General features: G+C 40.9%; 1 protein-coding gene across 8 annotated transcripts in view; it reads right to left on the reverse strand.

Annotated features, from left to right (window-relative positions):
- Positions 1-14,907, reverse strand: part of xrcc4 (X-ray repair complementing defective repair in Chinese hamster cells 4) — a 534,233-nt gene that overhangs the window by 273,259 nt on the left and 246,067 nt on the right. The window lies entirely within an intron of this gene.

Consider the following 14,907-nt stretch of genomic DNA (forward strand, 5'->3'; position numbering starts at 1 on the left):
AACCTACTACCATGGTACTGTCAGCAAATTTGTAGATGGTGTTATTGTCATACTGAGCTATACAGTCGTAGGTGTAAAGTGAGTAGAGAGGGGGCTAAGAACACAGTCCTGTGGAGCTCCAGTACTGATGGAGAAATTCTTAACAATCTTCACTGATTGTGGTCTGGTGAGGAAATCCATAATCCAACTATGCAGTGCGGTGTTAACTCCCAGGTCTTGGGAGTTTGCTGATCAGTTTTGAGGGGATGATGGTGTTAAATGCCAAAATGTAGTTCCAGGGCTTTGTGTAGGGCCAGTGAGATGGCATCCAATAGGCGAACTAGAATGGATCCATGTCACCGCTCAGGCACTTCACTGTTGATGTAAGTGCTACTGGTCAGTAGTCTTTAAGGCAGGTTACTGAACTCTTCTTGAGTATGATTGATGTCTGAAACAGGTGGGTACCTCGACCTACTGGATATCAGCACAGATTTTTAATACTCAGCCAGGCTGGATGCTTTCCTTGGATTCACTCTCCTGAGGCAGCATGCACGTCATCGTCAGATACGAAATGGGTAGGATCATCAGGGGATGTTGGGGTGTGGAGTGGTGGTTCTTTGCAGTTATGGTCATCAAATCGGGTGTTGAAGGTGTTGAGCTCCTCTGGGAGATAAGCTTTGCCATCAGCTACTTTACTGGATTTGGTTTTTTAACAGGCTATTGCATTTAGTCACTGCCACAGCTGTATTCCTCATTGTTTGCATTTTCATCTGGAAATTCTCTTCGCCCAGGAGATAGCTTTCTGCAGGTCATACCTGCTCTGCTGTACTAATCTGGATTTCTGGACACAAATGCCTATGATCTGGCTCTCAACAAGCTCCAGATTTCATTGTTCATCCAGGGCTTCTGGTTGGGGAAAACCCTGAATGAGGACATACTCATCCTCAGCTGTTTTGATGAAGTGTGTGGCAGCCTTGGTATACTTGTTCAGATTCTCAGCTGAGTTCTTGAACACCGCCCAATTCACTAACTTGAGGAAGTTCTGTAACCATTCTTCAGCCTCCTGTGACCACTTTCTAGGTGTCCTACCCTGTGGAGCCTCTCTTTTTAGGCTTTGTCTGTATGAAGGCAGAAGGAGCACATCCAGGTGATCAGTCGCTAAATGTGGTCTTTGGGAAAGAACGGCCTTCCTTATCTTGGTGGAGCAGTGATAAAATGTGCTGGAACCTCTGGTACAGCAGGTTACATGCTGGTCGTCGTTGGGTAGGGTTTTCTTGACACAGGCCTGGTTAAAGTCACTGACCAAGATTTGTAGTGCGTCAGACTGGGCCGTGTCTTGTTTACTGACCACATCAGGTAGCTCTGTGAGCGCCTGCTTGTAATCGGTATCGGGAAGATTGTAAACTCTGGTAAGAATCATAGGTGAGAACTCTTGGGGTAGATATAAGGGTCTACACTTAATTGAGATTTGCTCTACGGCAGTCGAGCAGGAGGTCGACATAACACTAGTGTCTGTGCACCACCCAGTATTAACGAAAAAGCACACACTGCCTCCTCTCCCTTTCCTGGAATCTGAGTTCCAATCTAGTCTATGGATGATGAAACCATCTGGCTGATGTGTTCTTTGTTAGCCAGGTGGTGCAACAAACTGAGATTTGTCTTACTTGTCTCTGGTAGAGTTGCCTTGCCCTCAGGTCATCGACCTGAGCTTATGATACAAGGAAGATAGCCAACTAATTAGCCACCTAATGTTCTAAGACAAAACACAAAAGGTCTTTTTATCACTTGCATAAAACATGGATGAAGAAATGAAAGCTAATTTTTCTGAGAACAGAAAGATACATGAAGCAAGCTCTAAATAGCTAATGAATGGAATATTAAGTGGGAAAATCAGAAATTATTCACTTTGGCTGAACAAACTGAAAAAGATGTGATTAAAGTATCGGAATATGAATAACTGTTCAAAATGCATTTTGCTTCTCCCCATAAAAGGAAAAAGAATGAATAACCGGGTGTTGTTTCAATTCTTAGTGAATTTAGAATACAAGGGGGTGTTCATTTAAGACAAAAAAAAAACATATTTTCCATACTTATAAATTTGTTCGGCCAAGCATCACTGTAAGTTTTTCTTCCCACTTTCCATCATTTCTACCACACTCCACGCTGGAGTCAATTTACAATGGTCAATTAACCTCCCAACCTGCACATCTCCAGTTAGGCAAAGATAGCAGAGCACTCGAAGGAGAACCACATGGCCACAGAGAGAACAATGGAAGCCCCATATAAGGCAGGCTGGAGGTCAGGATTGAGCCTGTTTTGTTAAAATTGGCTGGGCTACTTGCCCACAGAGGTGACGTGATTATTTTTCTTCTCTCTGAGAGGGTTGTCAGTCTTTTTAAGACAGAAGGAGATAAGCTAGGAGGCGAAAAGTCACCAAAGCTAGACAGGAATGCAGAAAGTGAGATTACCAATCAACCATGAATTTGTAAATGGTTGAACCATTGAGAGTTAAGTGGCCCACTACTCCTAAATTATATGTTTGCATATCCAGAAAAGTACTGCTTTCATTTGATAAATCATAACATAGTTTCACTCTTTCTCCTTTTCAGACAACGCCAGAACTTGCAAAAACAGGGTTCTTATACTTGATTGCAACAAGCATATGACTTGGAGAAGGAATTGTTCAACATTTTTCTTAATGCTTTAATCCAGAACAATGACGATAAAGTACTTTCACATAGGTGAAGTATGTGCATCCTAAATTCTGACTGTATTCATCAAGATAAAAAAGATCATGAAAATTTTTCATGAAAATCAATCAATATTGAATAATTTATTTTTGTCTCATGCTTGAATGTAAAAACCTCTGATATTGTGCCAGTTTTTTTTTATATAAGGGCAAAGGAAAATTTAATTAATCACAGACAAATGATTTTAAATGGTAATTGTAATCATGTTTATATTCAACAAGCAGCGTGCTTGAACCATAGGAAATGCTGAATCATTAATTGTAGTAGCAAACTATTATCAGATAACAAAAGAGGAAAGGTCTCAGGCTGGACTTTTCTCCTCTGAGGAAAGGAGGCTGGGGTATAAATGTCTGTACAGTAAAATTCCTGTTATCTGGAATTCAAGCAACCAGCAGCCTCAAGCAACTGCGGAAAATAAATAGGTAAAAAACACTAAAGTTTAAAATTGGTGCCCCCTCACGGTTAGTTTGCCAATACTTGCCATACAGGGAGTGCAGTGCAGGTTTACAAGGTTATTTCCCGGGATGGCAGGATTGTCATACGCGGATAGGTTAGAAAGACTTGGATTATAGGCGATGGAGTTTAGAAGGATGAAGGGAGACATGATTGAAGTATTTAGGATTATCAAAGGGCTTGACAGGGTGAAATCAGAGCACATGTTCCCAAAGATGGGTGTGACTAAGACTAGAGGGCATAGTTTAAGAATACAGGGAAGGCCATTTAACACAGAAATGAGGAGAATTTTTTTTACCCAGAGAGTTGTGGGTCTGTGGAATGCATTGCCACAGAGGGTAGTGGGGGAAGATTCGTTGGATAGATTTAAGAGAGAGTTGGATAAGGCTCTTGTGGGCAGGGGAGTTAAGGGTTATGGGGATAAGGCTGGGATTGGTTATTGAAAGGGAAGGATCAGCCATGATCCGGTAAATGGCAGTGCTGGCTCGAAGGACCAATTGGCCTACTCCAGCACCTATTGTCTATTGTCTCATTTCCTGCAATCTCAAGCATCCAGCAAATAGACTTAACCAGCATCTACCAATTCCCATAGGTGACAGATACTGGGCGGTTTTACTGATGTAATTTTGCTGATTAACCTCTAAGTCATCGTCTTCTTCCCAGCGTATGGGAGTCTAAAACTAGAGGGCATAGATTTGACATGAGGTGGGGTGGGTAACCTACAAAAGGAACCTCACATAGAATGGAAAGCTTGACAGAGATATGGGCAACCAGAGAAATGGTACTAACTTGGTCAGCAGGCGTAAATCAAAGACCAAAGGACCTGAAACTGTGCTGTAAAACCCAATAACTCTATGCCAATGACCTTTAAAGACTGAAGGCCTCATAAATATTTGACAGTGAAATAAGGTTTTCAAACAGTGATTATGCCGATGAACCTCCAAGGTGGTTTGTTATTAGATTTGTATCCATATTCATTTGCACATTGTACTCATAACAGAACATATCCATTCCAGTGAGCAGTGACACTAAATCAGGGTGGCATGGTGGCTCAGCGAGTACAATTGCTCATCCAACCCCAATTACTCTAGTTTCAATAGTGACAGTCTGCACATTATCCCTGTGACTGCAAAAGTTTCCCTGGGTACTCCAGTTTCTTCCATACAGTAAAGGTTTATTAGCTACAATAAATTACCCCAAGAGAAGGTTGATGGTATGAGAATAAGGGTGAAGTTAATGGGCATGTGAGAGAAAGTGGATGATCAGGTAATGTGTGGGAATGGAATTGATGGGATTGCTCTGTCAGCACACATAGACTTGATGGGTCAAATGGCCTACTAAGAAATAAGGAAAAAAAACAAAAAAAAAATCATTTATGCAGTCGTGGAGTCATCCAGCAAAGAACAGTCCAACTAGTCCATGCCAACCAATATGGTATTCTGGGCTAATTCCATATAACTGCACTTGGTCTATATCCCTCCAAGTCCCTCTTATCTATAATTCTGACCAAATGCCTTGAAGTTGTTATTCTGCTCATATCTACAGTTTCATCTGGCAGCTTATTCGAGACACAGACCACCCTCTGAGTGGCAAGTTTCCTCTCAGGTCCTTCATAAATCTTTCCCTTCTTCGTTTGAACTTATGCTCTCTACTTCTCAAATTATCTTGATTCTGAAAATGAATGTTAGCATTCATTTTATTTATGTCTTCCATAATTTTGTAAAATTCCATTAGAATACCCTTCAGCCTCCTTCACTCTAGGGAATAAAGACCTATCCAACATCTCCCTACAATTCAGCCCTTCCAGTCCCAGCAGCATCTGGGTGAATTTTCTCTGCACCTCTTCCAATTCTGCCTGTAGCTATGGATTTGTACACAGCACTCTGTGTGGCCTCACCAACATCTTGTACAGCTGAGTTACCAATTTCTGTACTTTGTAGAAGGCCCTTGTGTCAAACATCTTCTTCATACTTTATCCACCTAAGTTACCACTTTCAAAGAACTAAGCATCTGTACGTCTTGGTCTCACTTTTCTATAATGCTCTCCAAGGACATACAATACATCATGTAAGTTCTGCCCTGGTTTGAAGATCCCTATCAATCCAAGTGCCAGTAGATCCTGTCCCTCAGAATTACTCCAGAAATTTTCCAATCACTGACATTGAGCTCACTGTCCTGTAGCTGCCCTCCAGTCTTCCAGCACATAACCCAAAGACAAAGACGATAAGAGCCTCACAATTTCTTCCCCAGGTTCCTACAAGGTGCAGCCTGCACTTCATCAGGACAAGTGTCTATCTTCATATACTCCAAGTTTGTCAAGACTTCCTCCCTGTAAGTTCTCATATGGTTCAGCACCTCACCAGTTGATTGCTCCAATCCCTGGCCTTCCATGATCTCTTCCACAGTAAAGTCTGATAGGAAATTTCATTCAAAATCACACTCATTTCCTGTGACTCCACATAATAGCTGCCTGAACTTTTGCTAACTAACTTTACAAACACCCCACATTCCATCCATCCCCTGACTTGCAAGTATCCTCTCCTTTTGTGTTTCTGCCTAACTGCACCAAAAACAGCCTTGCCCCAATTTGTTCCTGCCTTAGCTGTTGAACAGGATTGTTGGCTAACGGCATATTGACATGTCCCCGTGATTATGCACTGGTGGTGACATGGATATGTCAATAGTTACCATGGATCCCTCATGTATGTCAGTATTTTCATGGCATCCACTTCAGGATTTCTACAACATAGGATGTTGTGGAGCGCTGTTAGCCAGAATCAGACACACACAAGGTAATGACTGTACAACAGGCTTTAATCCACAAAGGCTTCCACAGAGCCAGGCTGGCTGTAGCTGCAGTAACTCTGAGTGAGCTTCGGGAGGCCGGTGGAGGTTTATATCCCGGAGGGTGATTGACACCCACCCGGGTGGGGTTTGATCCCTTCAGGCCAACTGATACACAGCCCTTACATTCCTGCAGGTACAGAGGTTACCGCCTGCAGTAGGCTGGTGGTGTACCACCACAGATGTAAACCTCCATTTGCTTGTAATGCAATTTCAATTTGCCCATTGCATTTTAGAGAAATTATGAAACCAAAGCTTGGCTTTGTGTTCATTAGATTTTATAATTAAAATAATCAAGTGGACTTATATTTCTTGTCAAATTCTATTTGAAACACCATTTTTCCCAATAATTAGCACAAATAATCAAAACTGCATAAGAAAATAGTAGTTTAGAAATTATTGGAAAAGAAAATATAGTCTAAATCATTTTCCATACACCAGGTCAACTAGATAGGGATGTCCACTATCTCCCTCACTGTTCGCTTTAGCTATAGAACCCTTGGCAGAATTGATAAGAACAGAAAATAAAATAAAAGGGATAAAAATAAAAGAGCAGGAATATAAAATCAGTCTATTTGCAGATGACATCATAGTATACTTAACAGAACCAGAATTATCAAGAAAAGAATTACATAAGAAATTGAAGGAATATGGAGAAATATCAGGGTACAAGATCAACACAAATAAAAGTGAAGCGATGCCAATGAATAATGTGAATTTCACAAAGTTTAAGAAAGAATCACCATTTAAATGGCAAACACAATTTTATGTGACATTGGCGACGAGGATGAAAGAAGCTTATTAGACTAGATAATAATCTAGGCCATCTATACAAATTAAATTATCAGCCATTAATGAAGAAATTACAAGATGACTTAGAACATTGGAAAGATTTACCACTAACACCAATAGGAAGGGTAAATTGCAGTAAAATTAGTATCTTCCCAAGGATACAACACCTATTTCAATCGTTACCAATTCCCTTAACAGAGAAATTCTTCAATGAGCTAAAGAAAATAATAAGGAAATTCTTATGGAAAGGGGGGAAAACCGAGGATAGCGCTAGATAAATTAACAGAATGGTACAAACAAGGGGGCTTACAGCTACCAAACTTTAAGAATTATTATAGAGCAGCACAATTAAGATATCTATCAGATTTTTATGAAACAATGGAAAAACCAGATTGGATCAGGTTAGAGCTAGATAAAATAGGGGAGAAGGTACCAGAACTTATACTTTATAAGTAGGATGAAAAACTGGTGCAATATAGAAGTTCACCAGTACTGCACCATCTGCTCAACATTTGGAAGGAGATTCACGTAGAAAGGAAAAAAACAAATTACCAACTACTAAAATTATTATTGACACAAAATCAACTAATCCCTTTCACAATAGATAACCTTTCCTTTAGAAAATGGGAGAGAAAAGGGATTAAAAGAATAGAAAATTGTTTTTTGGGAAATAATTTATTATCTTTTGAACAAATGAAGTACAAATATGGAATAACTCACAGTATAATATTTCCATACCACCTACTGAAAACCTACTTAAAGGACAAATTGGGAAGCAGGCTGAGGTTACCAGAAGGAAGCAGCTTTGAATATGTGATTACAGATACAATGATAATTAAAAGATTTATAACAAACATGTACATCAAGCTGCAAGAGAAAGAGAATGATGAAATAAGCTGTAAACCCAAACAAAAGTGGGAACGAGATCTAAACATAAAGATAAAGAATGAAACATGGGAAGTATGAGAAATACAATAAACACGAGGTTACGCATGATACAATATAATTGGTTACACAGGCTATATATCACGCCCCAAAATTTAAACAAATGGGGCCCAACAGTATCAGGTAGATGTTTTCGCTGTAAGAAGGAAACAGGAACAACAGTACATGCAATTTGGGCATGTGAGAAAGTGGAAAAGTTTTGGGAAGATCTAAACCAGGTATTGAATAAAATCACAAAAAACAACATACCAAAAAATCCAGAGATCCTTCTTCTAGGTAATATAAGAAGTATAGAATTAGGCCTCAAACTGGATGAAGCACAAAAAAGATTTATTAAAGATTTAAAAAATGTATGTCAACCTAGAAATCAGAAGAGAGCCTGAGAGTACAGAAATGAGAGTACAGAAATGAATAAATGTATTCCATTAGAAAAAATAACATATAATTTAAAAAATAAAGTCACATTATTCAAACATACTTGGGAACTGTACATGGAACACAAAAGAGAGGGCCTACCGCGGACCTCTACCCCCTAAAATGATAGAATGAGAAGAAGACAAAATGAACTGACCCAGTGTGTAAAAGTAGATGACACAATTTTCTTGTTTATTTTCATTGTGTGATGACATTGTTAATGGGTTTATTGTATTGTATATTGTGAACATTTAGTGGGTGGGGAGTGTCATGATAATGAATATGTATGACATGTACCGGAAGTCACGTGGTATGAGAGAGATAAGAACACAAGCAGGAGAACAAAGGAAAACGGGAAAATAAAAAGACACGAAGAAGTTTACATGATAAACTTGTGTTTAATGTTTTATTAACTTCACATTTCGGGCCACAAATGTGACATTGGCGATGAGGATGAAAGAAGCTTGAAGAAAATTAAAGACTAAACAAGATTACAGAGGATTACAGACAACTTCAAGGTGATAAGAATTTTCTCTGTGACTCAGTACTTTTGGGGCTGGAATATTTCCTCATGGCTGGTGCAGACAATGACTTTCTAACACATAGTGGAATTGCTCATTTTGACCCAACAGGTGATGCAAGCACTGTAAGTGTGAAGTGGAAGGCATGACTGGAACAATTTGAATCCTACGCCGACAGTCGTGGCCTATTTCTAGATACCGGTACAATTGAACAAAAAGCGCAGAGAAGGGCGTTACTTCTTTTCACTGCAGGACCCTCAGTTCGGGAAACGTTTAAGACACTTTTGAATACTGGAAGAAAGGATGAGTACCGGAAAGCGGTAGATGCATTAAATGCACACTATGTAGTGACACCGAATGCTACATTTCAACGCCATTTGTTTCGGAGAATGAGACAAGAAGATGGCCAGACAATTGCTCAGTACGTGACGAGACTACGCCAGCTAGCTGTTGGATGCAATTACATGCCAGCTGATTTGGACAACCAATTACTGGATCAAGTCGTACAGCACTGCAGATCAGATAAACTCAGAAGACGTCTACTGGAAAGAGGGAGTGAGTTGGAACTCACCGATGCTTTAACCATTGCTGCTGCATTAGAGGCTGTTGAAGGACAATTTCATACCATGACCCTGAAAGACAACTCAAGCCAGCAAATTAAGAGGCTCTCACATCGCCATAATCAGCCAAGATATACGTTGACACAGGACATGGAATGTTATCGATGTGGAAACCGAGGTCACTTTGGAAAAGACCCATATTGCCCGGCCAAAAGCAAAGTTTGCAGAAAGTGTGGAGGTAAGGACCACTTTGCAAAGAAGTGCAAAAGCAAGTCCAATGCAGACCAGAAGAGGAAGGGTACAACTTCCAAAGGCAAAGCCTGGGGGAAAGGAAAGTATCCTGGAAAGAAAGATACCATTCGTCAGATAGACGGTGACGATGATGATACCCAGGAGGAACAGAGTTGTTACCAATTTACGTTGAATGAAGTACGTCATGAGAAGGTCCCAGTGATCATTGGTGGAGTAACAGTGCAGGTCATTGTAGACTCAGGCAGTGACAGTAATGTGATTGATCGACATTTATGGGAGAAGTTGAAAAGGAAAAAGATCATCTGTACCTCAAAGAAGTGTTCCAAGAAACTGTATCCATACACAGCAACCAAGCCATTGCAGACCATTGGATGTTTTACTGCAACTGTTGAAGCTGGAGATAAGTACACCGAAGCAGAGTTTATGGTCATAGAAGAGAGGGAAGAACCATTGCTGAGTAGAAGCACAGCGCAAGACCTGACAATACTTCATATTGGAGCTTGTGTCAATTCAATTCAGTCATACGAGGATATGAAGCAAGAATTCCCCGCAGTCTTCCAAGGAGTAGGAAAGCTGAAAGGTCGACAATTGAAGCTAGCGGTAGATGAAACGGTCAAACCCAAGGCACAACCAATGCGCCGAACTCCGTTTGGACTTCGTGGGAAAGTCGAAGCCAAAATTAAAGAATTGATCGAACAAGACATTATTGAACCGGTGGAACATTCGACACAATGGGTCAGTCCTGTAGTGATTGTGCCCAAACCAAAGGGTGACATAAGACTATGTGTTAACATGAGAATGGCCAATGAAGCTATAATCAGAGAACGACACCCTATACCAACAATGGAGGAAATACTTCAAGAACTAACTACCAGCAAGGTATTCTCAAAAATTGATCTGAAATGGGGCTATCATCAATTAGAGCTGGATCCAGGTTCCCGAGATGTAACTACATTTGTGACTCACTGTGGATTGTATCGTTACAAGAGACTATCATTTGGAATTAATGCAGCTTCGGATATCTACCAGTATGAAATCCATCGAGTGATTCAAGGCATTCCTGGAGTTGCCAACATTTCTGACGACATCATAGTCCATGCACCAACGAAGGAAGAGCATGACAAACAGTTGAGGCGTGTACTATCTAGACTACAGGAGGCAGGCCTTACCGTGAATGGAAACAAGTGCCAGTTCGGTGTGTCAGCAATGGACTTCATGGGACACAGACTTACACAGAAAGGACTAAACCCTGCCAAGGTGAAAGCTATTGCAGAGGCACGTGCACCTCAGAATGCAACAGAGGTGAGGAGTTTCCTGGGAATGGTCAATTTTTGTGCAAAGTTCGTTCCTAATTTCGCTACAGTGGGAGAACCACTAAGAAAACTAACCAGGAAAGGTGTACCATTTCATTTTGGATCTGAGCAGAAGAAAGCGTTCACAGCGCTGATGCAAAGCCTGACAGATGCAAAAACTCTTGGATATTACGATCCGGCGGCATCAACCAAAGTCATAGCGGATGCCAGCCAGGTTGGTTTAGGAGCCGTGTTGGTCCAGATGCATGATGGAGGACCGAGAATCATTGCCTATGATAGCAGATCGTTATCAGATGTGGAAAGAAGATACTCTCAGACAGAGAAAGAAGCACTCGGACTTGTATGGGCCTATGAGAGGTTCCATGCATATTTATACGGCATTGAATCATAAGACATTAGAGGTGATCTATGCACCTAGATCCAAACCATGTGCCAGAATAGAGAGATGGGTACTCAGACTACAACCCTACAAATATAAAGTAATCCACATTGCAGGGAAAGCAAACATTGCTGATCCGCTGTCCAGATTGGTGAAGGATGGATGTCCACAATCCAAGTCAGAATTGGGAACAGAAACAGAGAGTTTTGTACGCTTCGTAGCTATTCAGGCGACACCGAAAGCTGTGACTACGAAAGAGGTCGAGAGAGAATTCGAACGTGATCCAGAACTCATGGAAGTAAGAGAATTCATACAGAGTGGACAATGGGACAAGTGTACTCACAAGGCTTATATTCCCATTAGAGATGAACTTTGTTGCATCAGACAGTGTGTATTGAGAGGTTGCAGATTGGTGATTCCGCAAAGATTGAGACCGAAGATCGTATCCTTAGCGCATGAAGGACACCTAGGTATTGTTGGTACCAAGCAAAACCTCAGGACCAAGGTATGGTGGCCAGGTTGTGATAAAGACGCCGAGAAATTTGTTAAAACTTGTCACGGATGTCACATCACAAGTAGGAGTAATCCGCCAGAACCGATCCGGAGTACGCAACTTCCGACAGGACCATGGATCGACGTAGCTGTTGATTTTCTTGGACCTTTACCGACGGGTGAATCAATTATGGTAGTGATAGATTACTACAGCAGATACTTTGAGTACGTGGTGTTGAAGTCCACAACCACTGAAAAAACAATACAAGCGTTAGCAGAGATATTCGCAAGATATGGATTACCTGTTACATTATACTCTGACAATGGTCCACAATTCATTTCAGAGACATTTACGGAATACATGAGGACCACAGGTATCCACCATCATAAAGTAACTCCGAAATGGCCGCAAGCCAATGGAGAAGTAGAGAGACAAAATCACTCCATTGAAAAACGATTGAGAATTGCACACACAGAAGGACAAAATTGGCGAGAAGCATTGCTATCTTATGTGGCTGTCTATCGAGCAATGACTCATGCAACCACTGGAAAAAGTCCTGCAGAAGCATTTTTTGGGAGAAAAATCCGCACAAAAATGCCAGAAATAAAGGAAATCCGAGACAACCAGGAGATGAGGGACCACGATGCTGAAAAGAAAGGTGCAGCAAAGCTGTACACAGATTCGAAACGTGGAGCCAAGTACTCAGACATCATGCCAGGAGATAATGTTCTAGTGAGGCATGAAACTGGTGGTAAGCTAGATACACCTTATTATCATCAACCCTATACTGTCGTATCCAGAAGTGGCAGTATGGTGACAGTCAAGTCTCCGACTGGAGTCCTGTATAAGAGAAATATATCAGGTGTAAAAAGGTACCAGTCCAGAGATACATCGAGCGAAGAGGTTGAAAGGCCAATACGAGATGCTGAAACAGAGAGACCTGATGATGTTCCAGAGGCAGTTACCAGCACTCCTGATGAAGTGACTAGAGCGCCAGAAACACCCGAAGCCGTGGCGAGCAGTATTGCCGATGCCGAGAGTGAACAACCGAGAAGCGATGACAATATCGCAGGCAGGCCGAAACGAAACCGGAAAGTGCCCAAACGATACGAAGACTTTGTGCCATAATTTTAATAATAACTTTGGGACAGTATTTTAATCTTGTATCATAAAGTGCATGTATGAATGCTGTAGGTAGTAAATTTTATGTAGTTGAGTTATAGTATTACCATTAGTTACGATGTTTGTATGTTTCCGAGGGATATTGGTAAGTGAAGGTAAAGTTTATTTCTGATTAAAGGAGGGATGTCATGATAATGAATATGTATGACATGTACCGGAAGTCACGTGGTATGAGAGAGATAAGAACACAAGCAGGAGAACAAAGGAAAACGGGAAAATAAAAAGACACTAAGAAGTTTACCTGATAAACTTGTGTTTAATGTTTTATTAACTTCACATTTCGGGCCACAAATGTGACAGGGAGGGGGGTGGGAAGGAGGGAGGGAAGGGAGGGGGTAAAAAGGGGAGAAAATGACATCATATTCAAGATGGAAATGTTTGTGTGTATTTTGGTTAATATGGATCATAGTGTGAAAAATAAAAATGTTAAAAAAAATCATTTTTCCATACACAAGGTCCATAAATGCTAAGTATTATTTAAGGTATTAATTAATTAAATTAATTAAAGTAGAAATTAAGATATTATTTTCAAGAAACGGAAAGGCTTTTCCAATGAATCAAAAAAAAAGAACTATCATCATGGCAACATGCAGAAAATACTAAGACAAACCTTGAACAGTATCTGCACCCAACTCCATCAGCTTGTGTAGAAATTGCAGGGGCTCTGATAGATATATTTAAAATGTTCTTAGCCACAAATGTGATGCCAGAGGATAGGAGGGTAGTTCACGTTGTTCCATTGTTTAATAAAGGCTCAAAAATTAACCCTAGAAACTATAGACCAGCAAGCCTGATGTCCGTTGTTCGAAAATTATTGGAAGGTGTTCTAAAAGATTTGATATACAATTGTTTGGATAGCCAGCGACTGATTAGGGATAGTCAAAATGGCTTTGTGCGTGGTAGGTAGTGTAAACCAATCTTATAGAGTTTTTCGAGGAGGTTACCAAGAAAGATGACAAAGAAAAGGCTGTGGATCTTATCTACATGGACTTTCATGAGGCTTTTGATAAGGTCCCACATGGGAAGTTAGTCAGGAAGGTTTAGACGCTAGGTATTCATGGTGATGTAGTGAACTGGATTGGACAATGGCTAGACGGGAGAAGCCAGAGAGTAATGGGGTTTGATTGCTTCTCAGACTGGAGGCCTGCGACTCGCAGTGTGCCATAGGAATCAGTGCTGGGACTATTATTATTTGATATATCAAAGATCTGGATGATAATGTAGTAAACTGGATCAGCAAGTTTGCAGATCACGCTAAGACTGGAGTTGTTGTGGACAGTGAAGATGATTTTCAAAGCTTGCAGAGGGATCTGACCAGATGGAAAAATGGGCTGAAAAATGGCAGATGAAATTTAATGCAGGTAAGTGTGAGGTTTTGCATTTTGGAAGGACAAACCAAGAAAGGACATACCCGATAAATAGTAGGGCACTGAGGAGTGAAGTAGAAGAGAGGGATCTGGGAATACAAATACGCAATTCCCTGAAAGTGGCATCACAGGTAGACAAGGTTGTGAAAAAAGGTTTTGGCATATTGGCCTTCATAAATCATGGACAAGTTTCTCTTGTGTCTTGGTGTGAGCTTGCAGGCGCCTCAGATTGAAGAGACTGCCATCCGTGCGGTACCGGATGTAAACAGCGTCTTCATTGTTGGGGTCTTTCATGGCTTGGTTCAGCATCATGCTGAAGAAGATTGAAAAGAGGGTTGGTGCGAGAACACAGCCTTGCTTCACGCCATTGTTAATGGAGAAGGGTTCAGAGAGCTCATTGCTGTATCTGACCCGACCTTGTTGGTTTTCGTGCAGTTGGATAATCATGTTGAGGAACTTTGGGGGACATCCGATGCACTCTAGTATTTGCCAAAGCCCTTTCCTGCTCACGGTGTCGAAGGCTTTGGTGAGGTCAACAAAGGTGATGTAGAGTCCTTTGTTTTGTCAAAGCAATGAGTATAGGAGTTGGGATACTATGGTAAAGTTTTATAAGACATTGGTGAAGCCAAATTTGGAGATTTGTGTGCAGTTTTGGTCACCTAA

Source organism: Narcine bancroftii, chromosome 1 (genome assembly GCF_036971445.1).
Source record: "Narcine bancroftii isolate sNarBan1 chromosome 1, sNarBan1.hap1, whole genome shotgun sequence".
Lineage (NCBI taxonomy): Eukaryota > Metazoa > Chordata > Chondrichthyes > Torpediniformes > Narcinidae > Narcine > Narcine bancroftii.